General features: G+C 40.7%; 1 protein-coding gene across 1 annotated transcript in view; it reads right to left on the bottom strand.

Moving 5' to 3' along the window:
• Positions 1 to 25,992, bottom strand: part of hscb (HscB mitochondrial iron-sulfur cluster cochaperone) — a 48,454-nt gene that overhangs the window by 17,114 nt on the left and 5,348 nt on the right. The gene's annotated exons all lie outside the window — the stretch shown is intronic.

Genomic DNA, 25,992 nt, shown 5'->3' on the forward strand with positions numbered 1-25,992 from the left:
ACACATCTGGGCATTTCAGTTACTTTCCTGTCAGCACAAAGCCATTATCTACCATTACTGGGACCTTCAACTGGGAGAACTCTGGAGTTCTCTTCTCACCTGAAATAGATTTTCTAAAACATAAATCGATATTATATGTACATAATGCACACCATTTAAACTATAAATTCAGGTAAGTGTATCTGAGATCATGAAAAATTATCTATGCAAACTACAAAGCCACCATTTATGAACAACAGTTTTGCAAATAAGATCACTGCAAAATTATACTACCATAATGCACATTAAATTAAATTCTCCTTTCGATGGTTAGGTTAGGTCAACCTGTCTGCAGTTACGTGGTTTAAACACCCGATGGCAGCATGTGTCTACCCTGTAACTGCTCGGCTGCACAAGTTACAGCTAAAGCATACCAAAAACATCTGATTTAATTGCTGTTTGGCCAACTGACAACATAAACAGGATTTTTGTTTTGTTTATGACAGGTTTAAGATGGAACCAATGCATTGCAAGTTTTACACTGTGTTCTTAATGTTATAACTTCTCTGAAGCATGAAAGTAGGATACCACCTCGAGACCAAAGTCTAATTTGGAATGACAAGAAAGCACACACACGTTAAAATGCAGCTACAGCATTAAATATACATGCAGGTGAAATACAGTGGAGCTTCTCAAAGACCTACAAAATTGTTCTTCTTGGAGGCGCATGTATGAAAATGTTTGCGATAATTTACACTCTTAGTTCCTAAGTGGTGTTTTAGCCTTTATGGCTGGTCAGATTAGTTCATATTAAAAAGTTGTTTTAAAGCATGAGTGAAGTGGGTAAGAAATCTGACTGTCAGACCCGTTCGCCCTTGGAATGTGCAGCAAACCTTTGAAACCAATTGTCAGAAGATAAAGATGTGGCCTATCAGACTCTTGCCAGCTTGCCAGGACTCTTGCCAGGAACATGTATTCCAATAAACTGTGTAGCGTAAGGTACACTTATAAATTTCAATTTAAGAAGTGAATTTATAGTATCACCTTATCACGAATCCTGGAATCTTGTAGAACTCAATTTCTGTAATAATTGGACACAGACACCAATTCCAAAGACAAAGACTAAATGTAGCACTACACTAATTATACAAAAGGGAAAAGCTAATTAAAATTCAACTCTAGATCAACAAATCAAAGACAAATCACTTCCGTGACCAAATCAAAGACCATGGGATCGCATATGATAACACACAAATCGTTAAACAAAAAAGGTTATAAACACATTGACTACAATACCGGTTAGTAAGATGAAGGTGAGTCTCTCGTTAGTATTATTAGTCAGACATTAAATAACTACGCAGGTTAGTATTTATGTCTGGTAACTTCTCGTTATATATATATCAGTCTCATTTACGTTTAGGTGCCGAGAAAGATCCTATCATTACTTGTTACCACAATTTCCCTTAACTGATTATTATTCAATGATTAAGGATAGGCAGGGCCACCAATAATCTAATGCCTATTAACTTGTGTCAATTTCAGACTAAACAGTTACACAGGAATGAGAAGATATTTCTCGGCATTGACAGATTTTATTTCTAAAATTATCAACAAAACAGTTTAATGCAACACACATTTATATTTAAGAAAACTAAATTATATTACACATTCTAGAGTTATGAATCACAGATTAACATTTCTAATTGATTTCTCAAATGTCATGAATCATGAACTCCAAACTGTTAAACTTATCTGAACTTCGTCACAGAGAGGCCTCTCTGTCTTCGGGCTCAGATAACAGCAAACGGCACGAGGTCCGTGATTGGTTTGGAACAAAGGCAGTCCGGTTCAGCTTTGTCCAAGAACTTCCACTCAGTCGATGCACCTGGAAGTTGGGGTTTCGCGAATGTAGAGTCTTTTCCAAACAGATTTTCCACTGGTTTGAAGGCTCCAAGGTTGTGCACAAAATCTTCTTTGTAAGCAGGGTTCCACCGTAGTTACTTGAAGACAAAGTCTTTGAGGAAAGCAGGGCCCTGTTTGTTCCAAGGGTCAAGTTTCTTAAGACTCAAATAGCTATTTAAATGACTGACACTTTCGTATACAGTCGACTTAGTCAATTGTCCAGCTGTAAAACTCCACTGATCAGGTGGGCACAGGCGGGCAGCGCAGTCTGTAAAGTTCTTTATTTAATAAAGTCCTTTAAAAGAATTCTTCGTACGGCTCAATCTCCTTCTCCCAGTTTAACTCTTCTGTTGCCGGCAAAGACTTGGTTGGTTTCTGGTTCCGGTTCTGGCAACAGAGCTACAGGTTGAGCTGTGGCAGCAAGTTTCTGGTTCAGGTGAGAGAGAGAGAGAGAGAGAGAAAAAGGCCGTGCGCTGTTCCTTATAGTCTGTCAGGATCAATAGGTGATTGGTTCTTGAGTTCTTATGATTGGATTTCGGTTTCAGCCCCCAGTGTCCTATTGGAGGGGGGCTTGATTTATGACTGATGTCAATCCATGCCATCTTTTGGAAATGCCGGTTGGCCCGGGTTTGTAGCTCTATGTCGGGATTTCGGCTCTTGTCCACTTCAAAGAGTTTTTATCACCTACAGGCCCCTTTCTCCAGACATCTCATAGCAGGATTCCAACCTATTTGGCCTCTTCTTGGTGCCATCCTCCCCAAAACTGTCACTTTGATGCAAACCAGTTCCAAGCTGATGAGCTAAGGAAATCTGATAACTTTAGGGGGGAGAGGTCTTCTTTAGATCAGTGCTTCAGCTCAGAGCCCAAATGCTCTTATCAAAATACACCCAACATAACGCTACAACTGATACTGGGGTCTTATTTACTATCAGGGCCTTTTACTCTGCCGTGTAACCTTATCGTTATTAAAAATATTATTGTATCTGGGTAGTCGGTTGGATAAAAATCTAATAGCTACTAAACCTTGCCTTGTAATTTAATCTTGATTGTCCAAAGGAATGTTTCAACCATTGGGAGTGATGTTGTTTCGAAAGGCCTAGACTGACTAGTGAATGGCATTCCTATTTAAAATGCAGCTTTAAATTGTAGTGGTTTTGTAAATTCTCAGGATACACCAATGAAGTATCAAGTATCCCTCCTCTCACATGAAGTGCAGAAAAGAACTAAGGATGCGAGTTGGTAGACGTTTTTAGAGTGAGGGTATGATATGAAACACCTTACTTGAAAACTCAGTGTTAGACAAACACACCACAGGGTCATCAGCGAATAGTCTTCTTCCAAGAGATTGTCATCCAAAAAAATATATAATAATAAATAACCTGGCACTGGTTTACAAGAAAACAAAACTTGCCATCAATTAAAAGTGAATTCCACTCCAAAGGAACAGAACACCACCTTAGTTAATATGTACTGATACTGTATCTCTAGCTAGTAGGTACTTTAAATAACAAATAGATCAATTTATGGTTAACCTATAACATATCAATGCATTCTTTTTAAAATCTATGTAAACTACATACTCTACAGTGTAGATTTAGGTAGGGACATGTCCCTACCAATGTCAAGGGAACGTCGAATTGTCCCTACCAATTCTTTTAATAAATCTGAATGTCGAGTAATTTTATCTGTTCCAGAAAGAGTTAACTATCCAGATCGTTGCTCTTACTACCTGAAAACTAATTTGATTGTCTTAGGCTTTAACTTACAGCAAAATCCATATAATTAAAAAGGTCCAGTGATGTTGTTGGATGCTGTGCCTACCTTTCTTGCATTCAAGGTCATCCCCTCTGTCAATCAGCAGGTACCTCGGGCTCTTGGGAAACCAGGGCAATATCAATAACTGAAGGACTGCTGGAATGCACCTGGTAGACAACAGAATTGGCCAGTACTCCTCTCCGCCCAGCAACTCTCTAAAGTGATACAGAACGAATGTTTAGGCTATATGGATGAAGGAAAATGAGAAAAAAACCTGACAGTGTTTCAGAAAAAACTGTTCCTGCCTTTTACTCACTTTAGTCCTATGACTTGTCCCGTCAATATGCCTCCTGTGATGAACACAGATGTTCCCATGGCCATTACTCCTCGCAGAGATCGAGGCGCAATCTCTCCCAGATACAGAGGTTGAACACAGATGCCAATTCCTTTCATTAAAAAATAGCACATATTAATATTTAACAGGTACTTCATAATGAATGTTGTCTCCACATTAGTGTGTTGTAGAAAATATTATTTATAATTACTGTGGTTTGGCAAAACAAAACATCCATCCTAATGAATACACTTTATTTTCTGTTGTGCCATACCCTTCAGCACTGTTATTGTTTTACCGTCCTGAACCCTATTACAATGGGATACACCCTCGCATACACACACTACAATTAGCAGTCTGCTAAGCATGATTAATCGGTTATGTTTATGTTTTTTTTTTTTTACCTTTAACAAAAGCACTTTCCAAAACTGATTCATATACGGTTTGTTCCTCTGTAATGTTTTAAAATATCAGTAAAAATGCAGAATGATCCATCTCTCTAAATAACTTTGAACACTTTAACAGATGACCCTACTGGTAAATGTTACCTACAGAGTGGTGCAATTAGTTGGCAGTGAATTTAGACACGAAGACACAAAAGCTGTCTTGCGACTTCTGAAGACATTGACGCATTTGAGAAAGTTGAAAGTTTAGAAAAACATCATATGCAGCTGAAAGCACCCATTCTTCATTTGACACAATCTTATTCAGTGATGCGTTTGGTTTAGAAAATACTGTTAATTCAATTGTAAATATTCATCAATTATATATTTTTACATTGTGGACACCATTTATTTCTATGCCCCTTTCAACTAACTTTCACGATAGTAAAAAAAAAAAGTGACAAAATGAACCTAAGCATAGATGTCAAAATTTGACTGTGCTTCATCTGTGTAGTTCATGTGACTGTCATTGACCTAGACCAAACCATCTCTGTGATGTGAATGAATCCATCACAAGTCGTTTCAGAATTAACTGATCACAATCTGTATGTATGTAATGATTTAGATGATTGAGAATGATAGTAAGTATACACTCACCTAAAGGATTATTAGGAACACCATACTAATACTGTGTTTGACCCCCTTTCGCCTTCAGAACTGCCTTAATTCTACGTGGCATTGATTCAACAAGGTGCTGAAAGCATTCTTTAGAAATGTTGGCCCATATTGATAGGATAGCATCTTGCAGTTGATGGAGATTTGTGGGATGCACATCCAGGGCACGAACCTCCTGTTCCACCACATCCCAAAGATGCTCTATTGGGTTGAGATCTGGTGACTGTGGGGGCCAGTTTAGTACAGTGAACTCATTGTCATGTTCAAGAAACCAATTTGAAATGATTTGACCTTTGTGACATGGTGCATTATCCTGCTGGAAGTAGCCATCAGAGGATGGGTACATGGTGGTCATAAAGGGATGGACATGGTCAGAAACAATGCTCAGGTAGGCCGTGGCATTTAAACGATGCCCAATTGGCACTAAGGGGCCTAAAGTGTGCCAAGAAAACATCCCCCACACCATTACACCACCACCACCAGCCTGCACAGTGGTAACAAGGCATGATGGATCCATGTTCTCATTCTGTTTACGCCAAATTCTGACTCTACCATCTGAATGTCTCAACAGAAATCGAGACTCATCAGACCAGGCAACATTTTTCCAGTCTTCAACTGTCCAATTTTGGTGAGCTTGTGCAAATTGTAGCCTCTTTTTCCTATTTGTAGTGGAGATGAGTGGTACCCGGTGGGGTCTTCTGCTGTTGTAGCCCATCCGCCTCAAGGTTGTACGTGTTGTGGCTTCACAAATGCTTTGCTGCATACCTCGGTTGTAACGAGTGGTTATTTCAGTCAAAGTTGCTCTTCTATCAGCTTGAATCAGTAGGCCCATTCTCCTCTGACCTCTAGCATCAACAAGGCATTTTCGCCCACAGGACTGCCGCATACTGGATGTTTTTCCCTTTTCACACCATTCTTTGTAAACCCTAGAAATGGTTGTGCGTGAAAATCCCAGTAACTGAGCAGATTGTGAAATACTCAGACCGGCCCGTCTGGCACCAACAACCATGCCACGCTCACAATTGCTTAAATCACCTTTCTTTCCCATTCAGACATTCAGTTTGGAGTTCAGGAGATTGTCTTGACCAGGACCACACCCCTAAATGCATTGAAGCAACTGCCATGTGATTGGTTGGTTAGATAATTGCATTAATGAGAAATTGAACAGGTGTTCCTAATAATCCTTTAGGTGAGTGTATTTACATACAGGCTGTATGTCCAACTATAGGGTCTTCAGTAGTTTATAATTACTTGATTGAACACATTACTGGTTTAATTAGTCAAGGACCACTATTTTAGATAACGTCAACAGTGTTAGAAGTATAATATATTTCACATTCAGACAAAAACAAGTCATGCACCCTCCATCAACACAAGCACCTAATGACAAATGTACAATTTCTGAATTAGTGGTCACTCACCTTGGTACGAGTGTTTATGATGGATTACTTCTATCCGTACTGAAAGGTCCCTCCAATGCAAGCTGCACCAACAGCCAGCAGAAGTATTTTGTTAGCAACCAATAATTAACTTACTCTGTATATCTTGGAGTTAGATCGTTGCAGTTAGATTCGTACTTAATTTCAAACAAAGTTAAAGCTAATACAGACTATCAAAGATGCATAGGGGCAACAATTATTAGTTCAGTTAATATTGTAATGATGCACAGAAAAACAAAGTAAAGCAGCAGAGATGTATGCAACGTTTATGAATACACGGTTTATTATTTCAACACAGAAGTTACACAGACTACTATTGGCCGTAGTCTACGCCAGGACAACAAGAACAGATGGCGAACACACTCTTTTCATCCATCAGTAATTGGGTTAGCACACAGCGTTAACTCACAGACTTCTCAGTCACCCAGTTCAGGATCGCTAAGTAAGTCGGGAAGCATCTATACTAGGATTACTATTATGCTTGTAGGGTTTACAAATATAATTAAAATTGATCACATAAAAACATGCCTCTGCTTTTAATATTTTAATTGTTTTAAGAGTGTAAACGGTGTAAGGCTAGAATCCAGGACATTTAAAACTTTGAAAGAATTGTCAGTTGCTCCGGTTTCAATTTGAAGTAACCTACTGACTATCTAATCTCCTTTGGCACAGAACTGGGTTCCGAGATTGAGGTTGGTCTTGACCTTAGTGGTGCCTGAAGCACTTACTGTCCTGGCGTTGCTCCAGAGAAGGCACAATGACAGTGCCAGTAAGCCTGTTTGCAGGCTCCGATGTGAAGGACGCTATGGGCAGCGGCTGTGCGCCAGGCGCAGATTACACTGCCCCCGTGCCAGCAAAGCCAAGCCACGCCACACAGACAATAGAACCCACCAAAAGCCAAGCCACCGAGACACCATCATCAAGACTGAAGTTCCCAAAGCGAGAACACCTGAAGGGAGGCCAGAGAGTACGAGGCAGGCCAGCAGGGAAACCCGACCCCCTAAACAGCCTCATACATCTCACACTACAGGATACAGACTCATTTGGAGCTTGTCTGCAGTACTGGTTACATTTAAGTCCATTTCCATCCTGCCTGTATTTTTTCAGGCATCTGAAGTTTGTCTGTGTGCGTCCGTCCACAGGTGGAAACCACAAACATGGATACGTCTGTAAATGCCAAGAAACCGCTGAAGATCGAGGCATCTTATACACACACAGATATCTAATGAGACGAAAACCAATGCACAGCACAACCAGACAAGCACCACTGAAATTAATTCTAAGACTGTTAGAATGGATCTAAGGTGCATGATACAATGAGATAATACACCTCTGTGGCTCTGTGTTGACCAACCGCTGTGATGTTTGCAGGCTCCAATGTGAAGGACGTTGCGAAGTATCTGCATCGTCTCCATGGCAGACTCGTTCTTTAATCTTCCAGAGAGTCTGACCACGCGACCCGAGAGAGCTGGGCTGACACTTATCACACGTTTCATTTCTTGGGTTGTCCGTGTCTAACATTCTAGGTCCATTAGGAGTAACGAAACCGAATGCTATTACACACTCAAAATAAGCATAAAGTTCGAAAACAAAAAACACATTCGAAAAAGAAACTAAAGAGAAAAAACAAGTATCAAGTCCGATTCCCAGTAAACAGGCAGTATAGCGTTCCCCACGATTCATCCCATTAAGCCTGAAACAGGGTCTAATTCATACCACATACAATAAGAATAGAGTCAAACCTTCCGTCGGAAGAGCAGTAAAGCAGCAGCAGCAGTAGACAGGAGCAGTACAGCAAGGTTAGGTATTGCCGCCTTCAAACGTATAGCAGGTTTAGTTCCTTCTTGTGGAATAAGTGGCTTTAACTGAATACTCACTAAGTGCTAAAATTCTCTTGAGTCTACAGGACAGATTAGAAAATTTCAAACACAAAAACCCAAGTTAAAACCCAAGTAATAGACACCTTGCAGGGCTCTACAGTGCAAGTGTTTTACGCGCATTTGCGCATGTTGTGCGAATGTGAAATACAATTTGGGTGCACAGTGCGAATACAATATTTGAACTCTATAAGGAAATACTACATTGACATGATTATGATAACGATATTTTACACTAATCATTATTATGGTAGAAAATGTGGGAAATGTAGTTCGGTTGTGGATTGTCCCAATTAACCGAGAAGGCAACAAACTACCAGTCCCACGAATTACGTTCATGACCCAGTGTTGCAGCGGTTCATATGGCACAATATCCAATCGACTACTAGGTGGCATTAGCTGCCTCATCATTAAAACACACTTACAGATACAATAGTACTCAGCGACAGCGGGGCTGCAACAACTTAGCGATAACGTCAATTATTAAAATCTACTAAAATCCTAAAATGTAATTAATCGTCGATTATTTGGGTTTACCTGGGGCAAGGCTACTAAAACAAAACCTTGAGAGATGACGGAGGCAGCAGCTACACCCATGTAAAACAGTTTGCTGCAACGCGCAAAGCTGAACTCACATGACACGATCACGACAAAGTACTCAGCCTTTCCCGTTACTTGAACTCATGTGCGTCTCACAAGCTACGCCTGTTTCTTTACCTCCTCAACTACATTATTATTATAGATTTTATTTATTATACCCACGCGCTACATTTAAGCTCAAATTGTACCAACCACTTCACCCTAAACTTCAGATATGCTAAACTTTTCAACCTTTCAGGTAGCTGCCCGGCAGGGAAATGACAAGGTCTTAAGCATAATTAATATACAGTCATTTCATTCCTGGTTATGATTAGCAAAATTTATAAACCATCTTGCACATCTTTTCATGACAACAAATTAAAGATTCCCTGCACATGCATCCATAAAATAAGTTTCAATCAGTGATGCATAATTTAAACGACCTTCTGAAACCTCCCTTAACGCAACAGGATTAATTAAATCCTGCACTGGTGCACTTTTTGTCTCTCCTCTCCCTCTAACCACAAGCTAGCCAAGATAATTTGCTTGTTAAAAAGGAGATGGCGCCTCAAAGCTGGAGAAGAACATACAAATTCTGCCAAATAGGCCCCCCATTGTCAGAGGCTTCAAGACCAGAGGGCCACACTGCCCACTAGTGTCTCGACACAAAGCACGTCAGGAGCACAGCCAGTCGGGCTATCACCCATCCATCAGGTCACACGGCCCCCCTGTACGAACGGTTATTGTACAGCAAACTCACTCTACACTCAGCCAACTGATGCCTCGCTGAAGGAATTGGCCCTCTTCCTCGATGCCACACATTAAGAAACTCCCCAAGGATGGAGGGGTTTCCAAACAGACTCTCTGGCTCCAGCATGGTGCTGCACTAGAACAATTTCCCGACTCGGAGGTCACCCAAGCAAAATGGCACTTCCACTGCGAGGCAGACAGGGGTGTCAAAGACTAAAATGGAGCAATTTCCTAATCCTGAAGGGTGTAGCACTTGGATTCCCCTGTAAAAGAAAATCATAAATAGCCTAAATATTATATAGTACGTGTCGGATATAACGTAACAAATGCCTAAGCAAACCTCGTTGAATTAAAATGCTTACATTGTTTAAACCATAATCCTTTTTCAAAAGCCAGTTACAGATTTCTAAAGAAACAACACTTTCTGCAGTCAGCGTTTTGTTTTGGCAGGCAGGTCTCAACTCCTGGAGAGATGGGTGTCTGCTCCAACAGACACTGGTCATGGCATGCGTTTCAGTTCTGTAGCCTTTAGTCTCCAACTCTGCCTTGACATGTTCTAGCTCACTCCTTTTCTCACTATGTCTCTTGCTGAGGGTGTTGGACTTTGTGAGGAGCGGAGGCATCAAGGTGCCTGACTTGTTCTCTGCTTGCTCAGCAAACTTGTCCGCATCCCTTTCCAAGCTGTCAGACACCTCCAGCAGTCTTCCTCTTCTTTTTCAATTCACCTAAGTAGTCCTCTGAAGCTTCTCTTCTGCTCTTGCACAGCGGTCTCACTCTCCCTCTGTGAGTCACACACCAGTCTCTGGGCGATGACTGTGCTCTCCTGCATGTTACAGGTCTCCACCTCCTTGTTGATGGAGAAGCCTCTCGATGGTTGCCTACCCATGAGAGAAGGAGCTTCTTGCAGAAATCTCAGAGTTCTGGCTAGGGTTGGCTGAGGAAGCTATGCAGGAAGATATCCAGCCTTGTCTCGGTGGGTCGGAAGGAGAGGAAGTGCTCACTTTTGGCCTCAAGTGATGGGATTACCCAACAATTTGGGAACTTCCCATCACCTATAACAAAACAGACAAGAAAAATCATACATTTTTACGATCAATCATTATATTACACCAGACAGACTACTATCAGACATTAAGTTACAGTTGTGTCCACATTTGTTAACAAAACCTTTTCCAGAACTACTCTATTAAACTATTTCTACCAGCAGAGACACCTCCTGAAAAGACTGTTCATCCTTCCCTGGCACCAGTCTGGGTCCGAGTACATGCAGGGTTCGTACAGCTTTTCAAAAGTCAAATTCAAGCACTTTTCAAGTACTTTCAAGGTGCACGGTCAAAGCTTTTCCAGCACCTCGCAGCCTTGGTAAACTAAACCTTCTCATCTAAAATGCACACTCTTCTGCACTGAACTAAGCACATGAAATTATAATTTCACCACACTATTAGATGTTATTATGGTGTAACACCAAAAATGTTTAATGAGAGCCTTCATGTACACTTGGCATTGTGTTGTTACCTGGCTTAAATCAGGTTGATATTAAATCAATATAAATCAATCTTGCAATCAGTCACAATTAGTGAACACCAGTACACAGTAGCTTCAGTTTGAATTAAAGCTTTAGTGACAATTGTTTTAAACATGCAAACATAAAAAACTACATCAATACTTTTCTTTATTGAACTTCCATGTACATTCAATGAGCAAATGTAAAATAGAGCATAACAAAGTTATATGAGTCAATGCATGTATATTCAGTGTGTTCACTTACTGTCAAAACATCATCATGTTTATTCTCTTCAAAACAACCAAGTATAAGTTCCTATATCCTTAACCTAGTAAACGGTGACGGTCTTTATGTCCCCTCAGCTATAAATACTTTGCATTAGTATCTGCTGGTCTCTACTTTTTTATGTTTTTAAATGGAATTACACATTATAATAATTTAATACGAATACTAAACCATCAACATGTCCACATACCAGCAATATATTGTAAATACCTTGTACTGGACAAATTATTTTATTTTTGCTAGGGTTAAGCGATTACCTAATTTTAGAAACTGTTTACTTTGTTTTTGCCCTGTGCCAGTGCTGAATGACACTCCTCCCCTGCGAAAGTATCAGTGTCTCTCTCTCGTTTTGTTGCGGTTATTCTACCGGTATGCTTATTGCTTTGCTAGTCTGAAAAAGCATATTCTATCGATCTAATCTTTCTAGTTATTTAATTCTAATTAAATCAATGTTTATTGATTGTATTTTGTGTACAATGATCAATTGAATACACATATGCAACTGTTATTATTATTCTGTCTCTTGGTTGCGGTTGTGGTTATTGCTGTGCATGTCTGAAAAATAAAGGCTTATTCCATTGTATTCTAGTACTTTTATACGTTTAGTCTAATTTACATTGATTATTTAAATCCACAAGCACAATTATTATATTATATACTTGTAGAAAACCTATACACTATTTTGTTAAGTCTTAATACACAAAGAAAAGTTAAGCAACTTAAGAAATTCAAAACTCACTCTCGACAGCGCGGGGGGGAACTCACGCATACAGTGTACAGTGCGCACGCACACACGTCACACTGATGTGCAGATACATGGATGTGCACAGCAAGAGGAATTGTCATACCATCAAATACATGTGGACAAATGTGGATCTTGTTTTAACCATAGTTTATATTCAATTTTATCGAGCCACCTCTCTTTAAAACAGCAGCTTTCTGGCATATTTGCAACATTGGGAGCCGATGCCGCGCTGTCTCAGCGGCTCACACTCGCAGTGCATCAAACACAAAGACAGATCAAACAGGAGTCGCATGGGCACGGCATAAAGCAATCAACTGTCTCTCTCCAACCACTGTAGTTATATCCCGAAGTTAATTCATTTAATCAGATTGCCGATATATTATGACAGTGATTACCAAATTTAAATATATATATTTCACAAAATTCCAGCACTTTCAAGAACTTTATTCAAAATTCAAGCACTTTCACAACCTTGAAAATACCACCTTAAAATTCAAGCATTTTCAAGGATTTCAAGCACCCGTACGAACCCTGTACATGACAGTGGGGTCCAAACACGCCATCTGTCATACGGTGGGGTATTTCAGGGGGCTCTTGTCCTGAGCCTTTTGACGATGTTGGACATACCCTTCAAGCAGTCCCTCCTAAACTCTAGGACAGTGAGCTCTCCTACACAGTTGCTGGGATCTCTCTGGAGTGCCTGACGGAGGGATACTAGGCCTAAATAGTGCTGAATACCTGTATACAATAGAACTGCTAACAGCATCCTGCCCAAAATGTGTTGAAAAACAATACTTCTAAATTCACTCTACCTTGAGGATTGACGCTGCACCTCAGCCTGTCAACTTCCTTCAGGCAGACCCGGTTCTTTTGGACAGTGACATCTAGTCTGATTAGCTGCAGAGGAGCGATGTCCTGGAAGAGCTCCCTCTGATAAAATGCAAACTCTCAACAAGTAAACAGTAAAATCCCTTTTAACACTTTAATCATATTTTTATATTACTTCAATATCAACTTTATCATCATAGGATTTATATAATCAACAGTACAATAAACTGATCAGTGATTATAAGAGGGTTGAAACAAATGGCAATATCAAACTGTGCAGTGCAAGAATACATATACATCATTACCTTGAAATACCCTGCAGAGGAATGGCATTACTGGTCAAAAAGGGAGTGAAGTCCTGGAGACAGCCATGAAGAACTGCAGTTTGGCCAAGATGAGCTGATCATGCTGGGCTGTTTCAGTGGTGTCAAATGACCCTGTTCAGGGGTTTGGGAGCTTCTTGGTTCTCACCATATCCACATACTTCACCAGTGTTGGCCGTACTTCTATAGCTTCTATAGTTTATGATCCACCGGTGGCCACAGAAAGGTAATGGGAAGACTGAGGATTTGTTGAGAGCAGTGAAGTCCTCCCTCCTTGCTGGTGTGTTGTGGAATAGACTGCATGGCCCTCAGAACCTTCTCTAACCACCACATGGAGAAGGCACATTTAAAAGCATTATGTAGGCTGTGGAGGCCGCAGCTCCCTGCAACCACCAGCTGAGCACCACCACCCTGCTCAGCATCCTCTTGCTGCAGAACCTTTCCAGTTAACACTGGGTCCATCCATGGTGATGGATACCAGGCTCCACAGGTCCAGCTGCTGCACACACCCCTGGGAATGACATCACAAAAAATGAAACCAAAGTATTTTACTTGTAAGCAATATAACTCCCCGTCAAAATGAGGTTGAATAAAAAAAACATGTTCTGTATTATATCGAATTACACGTATAACATGTCCAGTAAAAATGCCTACTCAACTGATCAAAATTAGACAAGACATTGAATATGATGGCATTTTTAGCTTTCCCTATGCTACTGTTACTGCTTGAATAGATCATGATACCTTACCACAATTAGCTAATGAGCAAAACAATGTGAAGGTGAAAACAAACATTTGTTAACAAGTATCAATTTCAAATTAAATAGACTGATTACTTTAAAATGTTGCAGTAAATCATCAGCTGTATCTGCACTGTTAAATTCTGTAAACGTGTAATTAACTATGTTACAAACCGTATTTTAATATATGGTTAAATACATTGAATAACCTCGACATTTACTATAAAACAATATGTAATTTTACAGATTTTATCCATAATTGTTTTTAATGTACAGAACCATTTTGCAGAGCAATGCCATTCTCCCTGAACTGAATGTGAAACCTTTAAAACATGTAATCTGACTGCAAAAATACTGTACTTTTGTAAAGTTATGGTAAAAGCTTTGAATGCTTTATGTATGTGTTTTAACTTTGCTTTACCATAAAGCAACAGGTAAAATACGTTAGCAAATGTAAATACGGCAAAACTAGCACGTTTTGTCACTGCAAACTGATAGTTAACACAGGCTATTGCCACACTTAACAATACTAACACTAGACAGAAAATGTATAAAATAGTGTGCGCAAACTGCACCTGGAATCCACACTACTAAAGTGATCTTTAAATACGCTCTTCTCAGGCTGCTGCTTCACTTCATTACTGCTCCATATTGCCTGTACATATATGCTACAGGCCTGTGTGTGCGGGTTCAGAGGTCAGGAGACCATGATCATGTATTTGCAATAGCGTTTGACATTTACATTTTGTCCGGCTTAAGAGGTATGACATCCATTTGCAAAGAGGGGTGCGGTTTCTCTCATTTTACAATTGCATTATCAACTGAAGGCGGGTGGATCTTGCATTTGTAATAGCAGTCTTTAACCATGCATTTACAATAGCTTTTGACATTTGCATTTCCATTTTGTCCAGAAAACGGCGTAAGACGTAAGTGCTGTTTTTCTATTTTCACAAATACATTACATGACGTTTTTAAAAATGCAATTGCAATTGGCTTTTGCATTAACATTTTAATATGGTCTGCGAATGTGCGTACTAGTATATAAAAATAAAAATGGAAATGGGATTATTGCATTTTCATTTTGTCCAAAATAATGCATGCATATATGGAACATGATTATGCAATTGTGGGATTGCATAATTAATTCAATTTGTAATGCAAAATGGAACATGAGTCCTCGATATGCTTCCATAAGATGCATGGAGTGCAATTCTTTCAATTCCACCACCCGATCGAAAAAATCCACTTTGCCCTGAGCAGGTTTAAGTTTAGGCACATCTTTGAGAATCAGGTGAAGCTCGCCGGGTGTAAATGATTGGTGCTGTCATAACAAATGAAGAAAAAGTGCCATCTGCACCCCTCCACAGCAGTGTCCTGGTCACAACAGGAGCCGCGTTCAGTCTCAACTCGTACATCAGTCAGGGTAGGGTATGTGGGGGTATATGGGGGTATGTGGGGGTATGTGTGGGTATATGGGGGTATGTAGGGGTATATGGCGGTGGACGCGCAACGCCCATGCCTTCTTATCCAGATCATCCCAATCAACCCCATCTTCAGCATCAGGCGCTCCGAGAGCCGCATCCCTACCGACTGCCCACTTCACTCATCCTGCTTTCTGCAGCGCTCCTACTGCCTCGGTTTTCATCTTTAACATGGTTTCACTTAATGACAGGAGCTCCTGCTTTTCATTAAATCCTTTTCCATGTTTTCATAACACCTGGTTACAATTACAATGTCTTTTTCGTACTTCTGTCTCTTCCTTATTCCGCCCGCTCCTCTGATGGGCCGGACTGCCATCACTCTCTCCTCCACCTCCCAGATCATTCAGTCACCGACCGATAATTTGTCCTTAAGTTTTGACATCGTGTCCCAGTCTCTTTAACCCTCCACCGGCAAACGGTGCAAAACTAAATTCACCCACAACAAAACCCAGACCTTTAATTTGACAATACAAATCTCTTCACTTATTCTACTTTTTATATCCTTGATAACGGACCGCGATACCGAGCGGATCCTGCACAGCAGTCCTGACTCAGCATCACCTCATCGCCACACCCACGCATCTGCCCCCTGCAATTCCACCAAAACACATCAATGCACTTCATTTGGTCCGGTCGATCTGATCATTAATCAAGATATTCCCGGGACCTCTGGTTATTGCATCTACACCGAGCTGGCATTGAAAAGGGAGTGTATTTCGAGTGTTGTCTTCTTGCATTACATTTTTAAGCAAACAATTGAAAGTGGCTAAAGTAATTTACAAAATAATCATCTATCATGTGCTCTCTGCGGCGAAAACGCCTGCATGTGTCCATTACACAGCAATGTGGACAAACAGCACATATGACACGGGTTCAATCCCAACAAACGGCACATATGACACGGGTCCGGTCCCAACAAACGGCACATATTACACGGGTCCGGTCCCAACAAACGGCACATATGACACGGGTCCGGTCCCAACAAACGGCACATATGACACGGGTCCGGTCCCAACAAACGGCACATATGACACGGGTCCGGTCCCAACAAACGGCACATATGACACGGGTCCGGTCCCAACAAACGGCACATATTACACGGGTCCGGTCCCAACAAACGGCACATATGACACGGGTCCGGTCCCAACAAACGGCACATATTACACGGGTCCGGTCCCAACAAACGGCACATATTACACGGGTCCGGTCCCAACAACCGGCACATATGACACGGGTCCGGTCCCAACAACCGGCACATATGACACGGGTCCGGTCCCAACAAACGGCACATATTACACGGGTCCGGTCCCAACAAACGGCACATATGACACGGGTCCGGTCCCAACAAACGGCACATATGACACGGGTCCGGTCCCAACAAACGGCACATATGACACGGGTCCGGTCCCAACAAACGGCACATATTACACGGGTCCGGTCCCAACAAACGGCAGCGACTCAATCAGGCCGGCAAGCGGCGACGGGGAAATAAACCGCGCAGCTGCACTGGATGCGAGGAGCAGCCGGCGCCTCCACACGGGCTGCGGGACTCACGGGCCCGGGTCGCAGCTCCAGTCAGCGTCGAGGCCGCCCGTCTCCGGTACCGTGTTGTGAAACCTGCCCCGACGGCAGGAGCCCATATTTCCAGTCATCTGCCGCTCATGTCTCGGTGAATTCCTGCCATTCATAGCGCCCCGTCGACGCGCAAACGACACCCACCTCATCCAAACCCGAGAAACACCCGAATCAAACCGGGTCCCAGCGAGTCGCAGGACTGGAGATACCCAGCGCTGGAGCATCCCTCGTTTTATTCCACACGGCGTTTCCCTCCCAAAACCAACACGGCCGAGATAACAAGCGGATCCTTACCTCCTATTTCTACGCAAGAACAGACCGCTGGCTGTGAAGTAAGCAATGTAAACTCATGCCACTCTCGGTGTAAAGCTGTGTCCGCCGCTCCTCTTTCCCGCCCCGAGTCTGCGCATGCCTACTGGAGGCGGCTGTGGGAGCCCGTCCGCGGACAGGTGGCGATACACAACTGCAGTCGCAGCTCAAGGCAACAGACAATAGACTTAAAGCACAAGAGGTGTAATTACTAAGCCTTTCTTTATAATGATTTACATGCATCTCAGTGTAAATAACTAAAGATCAGATATGCACCTGAGTCACAGTAGTTCAGCACACATTTAATCCTAACAAATAAATGCAGAAAAGAAACTTTTGTCAAATCTTTCGTTGATTTCTGACGCGGTTCCAACGTCACGTTTAGTCATTTGTAATTGCCCCAGCAGTCCCAGCAAACACGATTGAAGACAAAAATGCTTTCCAATTTCCTTAATATAAAAAAATACATTATAACATACAAATATAAGCTAGGCAGTAGAGGAATAATTTGATATAAACTGTAAATGGCAGTGATGTCATAATTCAGTTGAGTTTCTTTCTCTTAAAACATACAAGTGTTGACTTCACATATACACTCACCTAAAGGATTATTAGGAACACCTGTTCAATTTCTCATTAATGCAATTATCTAACCAACCAATCACATGGCAGTTGCTTCAATGCATTTAGGGATGTGGTCCTGGTCAAGACAATCTCCTGAACTCCAAACTGAATGTCTGAATGGGAAAGAAAGGTGATTTAAGCAATTTTGAGCGTGGCATGGTTGTTGGTGCCAGACGGGCCGGTCTGAGTATTTCACAATCTGCTCAGTTACTGGGATTTTCACGCACAACCATTTCTAGGGTTTACAAAGAATGGTGTGAAAAGGGAAAAGCATCCAGTATGCGGCAGTCCTGTGGGCGAAAATGCCTTGTTGATGCTAGAGGTCAGAGGAGAATGGGCCGACTGATTCAAGCTGATAGAAGAGCAACTTTGACTGAAATAACCACTCGTTACAACCGAGGTATGCAGCAAAGCATTTGTGAAGCCACAACACGTACAACCTTGAGGCGGATGGGCTACAACAGCAGAAGACCCCACCGGGTACCATTCATCTCCACTACAAATAGGAAAAAGAGGCTACAATTTGCACAAGCTCACCAAAATTGGACAGTTGAAGACTGGAAAAATGTTGCCTGGTCTGATGAGTCTCGATTTCTGTTGAGACATTCAGATGGTAGAGTCAGAATTTGGCGTAAACAGAATGAGAACATGGATCCATCATGCCTTGTTACCACTGTGCAGGCTGGTGGTGGTGGTGTAATGGTGTGGGGGATGTTTTCTTGGCACACTTTAGGCCCCTTAGTTCCAATTGGGCATCGTTTAAATGCCACGGCCTACCTGAGCATTGTTTCTGACCATGTCCATCCCTTTTTGACCACCATGTACCCATCCTCTGATGGCTACTTCCAGCAGGATAATGCACCATGTCACAAAGGTCCAATAATTTCAAATTGGTTTCTTGAACATGACAATGAGTTCACTGTACTAAACTGGCCCCCACAGTCACCAGATCTCAACCCAATAGAGCATCTTTGGGATGTGGTGGAACGGGAGCTTCGTGCCCTGGATGTGCATCCCACAAATCTCCATCAACTGCAAGATGCTATCCTATCAATATGGGCCAACATTTCTAAAGAATGCTTTCAGCACCTTGTTGAATCAATGCCACGTAGAATTAAGGCAGTTCTGAAGGTGAAAGGGGGTCAAACACAGTATTAGTATGGTGTTCCTAATAATCCTTTAGGTGAGTGTATATTGAAGTATATTGTGTTTGTGTGTGTACATATTACAGTACTTGGATGCAAGATTTTGCATACACAACATTTAAAATGTACCAAGGGATATAGCCCCAGATATTTTTCCTGCAAAAAAATAAGAACAAAGTTGCTTCAGGTCATACACTAAAACATTCTGGTTGGAATGGTTGGAACATAACATAATGTACATTGTTTCTTTTTTTTTATTGTGTCCCAACGACCCCTCTAAACTCACCCCACCCTCTTCCACCCACCTTCCCCTACTACCCTTCCCTACCCATCCGAGACCATCCATGGCCAACCTGGGCTCCTGTATGGGGGTGTCCGACTATGGGGATGTGTCTGCTTAGTCCCGGTTACTAAGTTTTATCCCTGCAATGACCCATGTTCCCATCAAATGGAGCCGTTTCTCTCCCCATCCCATTACCCACCTTCCACCCCAGCATCAAATTGAGTGCATCAACAATCTATTCAAGGAGACAGACAGCAAGACAAACAACCAGCAGAATAAACAAACAATTGAATCAACAGGTGGACAATTAGACAGACAGACAGACAGAAAAACAGAGAGATGGACCAATGACACATTGACAAACTAAGATACAAACATATAATTGTGTGCATATAGGAGGCCAGTTGAGATGTATCACTCATGTCTAAGCATAAAAAAGAAAAAGGGAACACAAACACAAAAATAAATACAAATAATAATAAATAAATTATAAAATAATAAATAGATAAATAAAAATAAAGTTTAACAGACTGTTTGGGGTCGTGTGTGTGTGTGTGTGTGTGTGTGCATAAAGCATTAGTTACAATGGTAAATGGAAATAATTGAGAAATTGTGCCCAAGTTTCATTAAATCTATTTTGCTGGTTATTGTTGGTGGTGATGTTTTTTCTCTGTGTAATATAATCTGTTAACAGGTTTAGCCGTTGTGTGATGCTAAGTTTGTGTCCGCTTTTCCAGTTCAGGAGTTTGGTCTTCTTGGCAGTAGCTAACACTATGAGAACTTGAGTGGGGTTTTGTTCAGGGAGGTTGAGTGTGGTTAGGTCTTTGAGTAGACATGTGGATGGACTGCAGCCCATAAAAGATGTTTTGTTTATCACTTCTTGCCATTAGTGTTCAGTCAGTGGACGGAGTCAAAGGACATGACAGTAATTGTCAGGGGTGTTCAGTGTACAGTGTGAACAAGTTTCAGACTCTATGAAACCCATTCTAAACATTTTGTGCTGGGTAATGTGCCTTCTGTGAATGACTTTGTATTGTATCAGATGTGTGAGCGTGTTATTACTCATTATAAATATATTCTTGCAGATTTTTGTCCAGAAGCTGGTATCAGTGTGGATTGCTAAATCTTCTTCCCAGTCGCCGATTGGAAGAGCTATTGAGGAGTCATTTTTCGATAAGAGATATCATTTTGATAATGGTTTCTTGAAGAGGGTTAATTTGTCGATTGATTCCATAAAATGGGGGGTTGTAAATTGTTATTGATTATATTAGTTTTTGATTTGATAACATTTTTTAAATTGAAGATATTGGAGATATTGTTCTTTACCGATACCAAACTTCTGTTCCAAATCATTGAATGCAAGGAGGTTATTATTTTCAAATATATGATGTAAATGTGTGATGCCTTTCCTTTTCCAAATGCTGAAAACTATTGACGTTTTATTAATCAGGAAGTCCGGATTAGACCTGAATTTGCAGGGTGTCATGGTAGAATTCGTGTTTTTGTAAATTTTCCACCAAGTTGTCAGGGTTGTGGAAAATACAGTGCTCTTAAAGCAGTTATGACGTTTAACAGTTGGGCTTATGAAAGGTAAGTCGTTAATTAAAATGTATTTGTATACAAACCATTCAATTACTATCCAGGGATTGATCTGTTTATTTAAGTATAGCCATTTTGTAATATATTGTAGTTGGTTAGCCAGGTAGTAATGATACAAATTTGGTGCATCCATACCTCCTTGTAGTTTACTTTTATGTAGTGTGGTTAACTTAATCCGAGGTTTTTTATTCTTCCAATAAAATTTAGTAATAATTGAATCTAAATTTTGGAACTAATATTTTCATATATGAATGAAGTTCAGTTTGATATCCTTAAAGTTAGTGTGATGGACAAACGTCATGATGAGAACAATGAAAATACAATCTGGAGAATTCAAAATCAAAATTCAAAATCTTGCCCAGACATCTACTCATACTAGTTCTGATGACATATCCATCTCTCACTGGTAAGGTTAATGAATTTAACAGCTGTTTTCCAACCATGCAGTCCCAAACAATTTGTTTATGGATCTGCTCCGCAATTGATTGTAATGTACGTGCTGGGCTCATGTTTGTAGATATCATTTTTAAAGTATTAAAGATAAAGTCTGTGATTTATTGCAACAAGATGTTTTTTCTTACAAAGATTAATGAATGGAATTAAAGCAGTGGTGTAGTCTAATGGAAAGCGTGTAGTGTTTACTCTGCTTTTGCTCACGAACCAAGGGATCCCCTTAAGAAATACTTAGAAAGGCTCATAGACTCTTTGAAAAAAAATGAAAACATTTCAAGTTAAATCACATGCAGCCACAAGCCTCCCAAACACAGTGAACCTGCCATTTAAAATGCTTCATAAGAACAGAGTCTAGCCTTTCTTGGCTGCCAATTAGTGCAATTTTTCCCCTTGTACAGCTCCACTGCAGGCACTCAGCAAGGCTGTTGCTCATTACACAAGGTTCAGTTCAAGTGAATAGCCAGAGGTTCAGATCAAGTGAATAAGATACTAGTCTTGTAATTTGTATGCCATGGTATAAACCATACTGAGGAGGGGAACTGCCATGTGGCTGACAGTTCTTCATAGTTACTGAAGAAATCTTAAGAATTTACTTGAAATTCAAGCCCCATCACAGAGTATCTGCCAGTCAGTGAATATGTCAGTCAATCAAAGCAATCAAACTACCCCTAATGTGGAATAAAACATTGCGTAACAGAGTTCAGCTCATTAAGAAAGAGGGTAACACCAATCCCCTTTTATTGTTACTATCTTAAAGCATATACATTCATTATCCTCTGCTTAAATTATGATTATTTCATGTGGGGGTGCCTACTTGTCTAGTAGGCCAGGAGGCATTTTTCCAGTCAAGAAGGTGAAGAGGACACATACACATAAGTTAAAAAAAAAAAAAAAAAAAAAAAAAAACTCTGTTCATAAGTACAATTAGAGGGGATCTGACTTATTCCTGTGATAGCAATATACAGTAAATGTAATAGTTTTCACTTTGAGTGTTTTTTTCCCAGTTCTTCAGGCATTACAGGTTTTTCATAATTAATCTTTATTCTTTCAGCAAGAGAGAGGGAAAAAAATACACACATCCCTTCTATTCTATTTTTATTATTATCCTAGATTCACAGTTGCTGCTTGTCAAAATGTTTAAGTGTAAGATTAGCGTGGTGAAGTTTGCATGCTGGGAAGCCCAAGCAGCTGCAGACGATGAGTAATAATGTTTTATGCACATGCCATCATTATATTGCAAAAGCACAGCTTACATGTCATGTAAACATTCTGTATTTTATAAATAATAGAGCAACACAGGGGGGAAAAATAGTTTTCTGTTAAATAAATAGAGGCATAGGGCGCCAAACAGAACAAATACATATTTTAAATATATAGTAGAAGTGTTGTGAACCTTACATTTCTCATCTGTAAAATTGGCCCCCATACCAAGAAAAATGTCATGTAATTTTCTGTAACTTATCAAAGAAATATATTGATTACAGACTAACATTTTTTTTTAATACATCCCATATATCTTAGATACATAAACAAATATTACTTTAAAAATACAGAAAGCTACATGACACATTAGCTGTGCTTTGTTCTGCAATAGTTTAGACACTGTTTGTACACATGTATTATACACAAAGCACATACAGTCAAATGTCTGTCATGAGCAGGCCTTACTTAATACAAGGGCTTACCGGGGCTTGAGTCCAGCAAAGGGCCCATGTGGCTTGGGGAAACTTTGTTACAAAGGATTATGTGCATGTCATCTTTGCTCATGGTCGGATTTGGTCTTTTGTGTGCACACAGCGATGTGTCTATGCTGCCTGTCAGCCTGCAATGCGCTTGGGGGAGTGGCGGGGGCAGAGAAATGCCGATCTTTGATCTTGGCAGGTAGATTTCCTACTTGCAAGGGGTTAAAAAAAAAAAAAAAAAAGAAATAATCTATGATTGTGATTGGTGCATGGACCACAGAAAGGGGGCGACAGGACAACTTGCTAATCATTTAATCATCATAAAACTTCGTCAGTATTTAGATAAAACATAATATGAAATGTCCATTTAGCTTTTTATTGTGTCCAAAACTTATTGGTGACAGAGGAAGGTGGAAATGGACCGATATTTTGAAAGGAAGTGCAAATTATGACAGAGTAGACAATAAAATAATGTAAAGCAATGAAGTTAATTTTCCAACGTTATAGCCAGGAATTACTGAGAAATAGTGCCATGAAAGGCAACAGAAAGCCCGTTTCCTGGGATGGCCGTAGACAGGGCTGCTGGTCATGCTGCTGGCCGCAGATCGCACAGATGTTGTCAAACCTAGATTAGATAAACTAGCCTGAACAGTCATGATGATCTACCTCTGTTTTGAGATTTTTTCCCCTCCTCCTCCTCCATTTTTCACCCCTGCACAGCAACAGTTTTGATGATCTTTTTATTGTTATTGTCTGCGATTACATGTGTAAACTGTTTCGCACTGCAATGCTGGCTGCTCAGTCATCCCAAGACTTACGTCCTCTTCACTACCGTCGTTCCGCACTTACCTTGTCAACATTGCAACGGTGTTGTTGTTGTGGTTGTTTTGAGGGAGAAACAAAGCAGGTACTGTGTTGAGAATGAGTAATATTTGGAGACAAATTGCGATTCACAAGGAAGGGAGGGAGGAGGTGCCTGTAGAGCATCAGCAACTTAAATATTTTATTTTGTTTTCGCCAGTCTGCGCCCCTATGACAGATGGTGCCCTAGGCGACTGCCTTATTCCCCTATGCCAGTAGCCGGGCCTGTGTTGATGTTTCTCTAGTCAGACTGGGCTGGAAGTGAATATGACTGCTGTCGCCACTTGTAATCAATAAACATTTAAAAGGAGATAAAGGTATGAGTAACTGTATCCAGCTACATTTTCAATTATAAATAAATGGGATTTAGAATGTACAATATTACTGGACAGTGCTTTTCTGTCGACTGCAACATCTGTTCCTCACACTTCGTAAGTGACATGATTCCCTCTACAGCCTGAGTCGGGGATTTCCCTCGTTCACAAAGAGTTTTTTCACCTTATTATCAGCTACTGTTCCATCAGAAACTACAAATTTTACAAACATTTCAGAGTGGCACTTCATTATTTGGTTCAATTCTAAAGCTTGCTGTATTTAAGCTATCGCAATATGTGCGGATCAGTATAATGTAATGAAGCTATCAAACCATCTCATTACACAGAAACAGAAGTCAGTTATTAATTCTAATTCTCCCCCATTTGAGAAGAAAAAAAGTATAAAACTGGCATCTTACTAAAAATGAAGCCACAACTAAGTCGTTTTGTAGTTTTTGATTAGCAGGTGGGTCAAAGTTTTGATTTAATCTCAGCCCAGGTCTCATCATTAGATACTGTCAGGTGATTTGTATAATTAAAGTGGTTACTACTTGTTTTGTTTGGATGAGAAAAATAAAGCAATTATATATGCTGCATGGATATGCATATTAAAATGCCAGAGAATTAAAGCCACAGCTAATGGATTTCTGTAGAATCAGCCCCCTTATATAGGGAAATATCATTTGAAATACATTGAAGACTCATCCTATACAGTGAGGGGAAAAATGTATTTGATCCCCTGCTGATTTTGTACGTTTGCCCACTGACAAAGAAATGATCAGTCTATAATTTTAATGGTAGGTGTATTTTAACAGTGAGAGACAGAACAACAACAAAAAAATCCAGAAAAACGCATTTCAAAAAAGTTATAAATTGATTTGCATGTTAATGAGTGAAATAAGTAGTTGACCCCTTCGACTTAGTACTTGGTAGCAAAACCCTTGTTGGCAATCACAGAGGTCAGACGTTTCTTGTAGTTGGCCACTAGGTTTGCACACATCTCAGGAGGGATTTTGTCCCACTCCTCTTTGCAGATCCTCTCCAAGTCATTAAGGTTTCGAGGCTGACGTTTGGCAACTCGGACCTTCAGCTCCCTCCACAGATTTTCTATGGGATTAAGGTCTGGAAACTGGCTAGGCCACTCCAGGACCTTAATGTGCTTCTTCTTGAGCCACTCCTTTGTTGCCTTGGCTGTGTGTTATGGGTTATTCTCATGCTGGAATACCCATCCATGACCCATTTTCAATGCCCTGGCTGAGGGAAGGAGGTTCTCACCCAAGATTTGACGGTACATGGCCCCGTCCATCGTCCCTTTGATGCGGTGCAGTTGTCCTGTCCCCTTAGCAGAAAAACACCCCCAAAGCATAATGTTTCCACCTCCATGTTTGACGGTGGGGATGGTGTTCTTGGGGTCATTCCTCCTCCTCCAAACACGGCGAGTTGAGTTGATGCCAAAGAGCTCGATTTTGGTCTCATCTGACCACAACACTTTCACCCAGTTCTCCTCTGAATCATTCAGATGTTCATTGGCAAACTTCAGACGGGCCTGTACATGTGGTTTCTTGAG

This window comes from Amia ocellicauda, chromosome 17 (genome assembly GCF_036373705.1).
Source record: "Amia ocellicauda isolate fAmiCal2 chromosome 17, fAmiCal2.hap1, whole genome shotgun sequence".
Classification (NCBI taxonomy): Eukaryota; Metazoa; Chordata; class Actinopteri; order Amiiformes; family Amiidae; genus Amia; species Amia ocellicauda.